The following is a 2,234-nucleotide window of genomic DNA, read 5'->3' as shown; positions in this document are numbered from 1 at the left end:
TCTTGATCAGTTTTTATTTCCCCCTAAAATTTAAGATGTAATTATATACATACACTTGAAGTGTAATTTTTTAAATTGAGTTTAAAACTGAATATATTTAGTTTAAAACTCCATTGTTTTCCTAAGCTGATTTGTCTCTACAAAGAGAACCATCAGAAAGTTATTTTTCCCAAACGCTTCAATGCATTTACAAGATGCTTTTTAAGGCTCCCGGAAAATAGTTTTCACAGATCTTTTTCCCCAGTACATGAATTATATCCTGTAAACGTGTGCATTTCTAGTTCCCTTAATAACTTGAAGGTATAGTCATGTCCATGTTCTATTTTATAGGGGCTATATCGTGTTCCTCTGTTGATGGACATTTTAAGTTATGTACAAGTTTTGGTTACTAGAAACAATGTTTTAACTAACACCCTGTGTGACTTACCTCTGCCAATCTTTTTGTATACAAGGTTACATTGAATTTCAGGATATACACATTTTTCATTTGGATAGATGTTGCCAAGTTGCTCTCTGAAAAGTCCTAATTTATAGTCCCTCCACAGTGTCTGAGCTTATAGTTTACTCTTAGTTCCAACTTCGATATTGTGACAGCATTTAAGATTGCTCTTGTTTTTAGGGTCTTAATGAACATTCATTTTATCAAACAGTGCACACCTACTGTGTGTCAGGAATTCTTGGATTCTTCACATATTACCGGGTTTAATCATACCACAGTTTTCTAAAAGAATGGTACAATAATAGCATATGAAGCTTGTACTATGTGATAGGCATTCTGTCAGACATATTTACCTTATCTATAAAACTAATTCTAGTAATATCTTTGTTCTACTGATGAGAAAATTGAGATGCATAAAGCTTTAACTGAGTTACCTAGTTACACAGCTACTTAGTGATAGAGCCAGGATTCAGACCTAGGATCGGTAGACGCCAAAGTCTGCTTGACTTGGGGTGTTGAGCTCACAGATGTAAACCAACATACCACATGTGGGAGTAATGGCTGAAATAAAAAAGTACAGTGAGAGCACAGAACTGACTTTGCTTGGGGGAATAAGGTGCGAGGAAGGGTGATAAAACCAAAAAACCTTTAAAGGGAGTGACTGCTTTCAAAATCAGGATAGTGGTCACTGATATGGGGGAGGGAGGAGGCTGTGACTGAGATGGGACAAAGGCCTGGGAAGGAGGGGGACTACCAAGGTCTACTTCTTGACCTGGTCAGTTGTTATATAATAAACTACTCTTTATGCACTTTGTTATATGTGGTGGTATATTTCACAGTAAAAAAATTTGTAAAAAAAATCCAGAGGCCAGCAATTAACTCAAAGCCATTGTTTAGATTTTTGGTAGACAAATCTACCATTCTTCATCCCTTCCCTTCTTTCAATCTAGTCTCAGTGGGAAAAAGAAAGAAATCCATGAATTTGGGGAGAAAAAATAATTCCCCACTGAAACAATAATTATGCACCACATAAAACATGCTTCTGTAAGAAATGTGCAAGACAGTGAAGTGTGCAACACTTAAAAGTGTTTTCTGTATTTATTAGATGGTGGCAGCTTTCAGCTCCCTTTTTCTTTCAATGATGAGCATTTTTATGGACTGACCTTTCCCCAAATAAGTTTTTGCTTATTAGTGAGGTTGAGTATTTTTCCTTCTGCTTATTATTTTTTATTTTTGGTTGCATTGGGTCTTTGTTGCTGCACGCGGGCTTCCTCTAGTTGCGGCGAGCGGGGGCTACTCTTCGTTGTGGTCCGAGGGTGGCTTCTTGCGGTGGCTTCTGTTGTTGCAGAGCACGGGCTCTAGGTGCGCAGGCTTCAGTAGTTGTGGCACGCAGGCTCAGTAGTTGTGGCTCGCGGCCCCTAGAGCACAGGCTCAGCAGTTGTGGCGCACGGGCTTAGTTGCTCTGCGGCATGTGGGATCTTCCCGGACCAGGGCTCGAACCCGTGTTCCCTGCGTTGGCAGACGGATTCCCAACCACTGCGCCACCAGGGAAGTCCTCAGCTCCCTTTTTGCACTGTTATTTTTTTTTTTTTTAACAAATCATGACAATTTCCAAAGCATAACTCAAAAGTTGCCGGTTCTCAGGCAACTGCTCTGCAAGAGTGGATCTGTTTAAAGGGTCAGCCTGAAAATTAGGCTAGCGTTATCTTTCACACAGTTTAGCTGTATACAGGGCATAATATCTGATAATTCAAGTCAGTGAATCCTCTCTAAAGCAAAGGCTAAACATTTTCCT

The sequence above is a fragment of the Leucopleurus acutus genome, assembly GCF_964270905.1.
Source record: "Leucopleurus acutus genome assembly, chromosome: 11".
Classification (NCBI taxonomy): domain Eukaryota; kingdom Metazoa; phylum Chordata; class Mammalia; order Artiodactyla; family Delphinidae; genus Leucopleurus; species Leucopleurus acutus.
Note: the sequence above shows the minus strand (reverse complement) of the source record.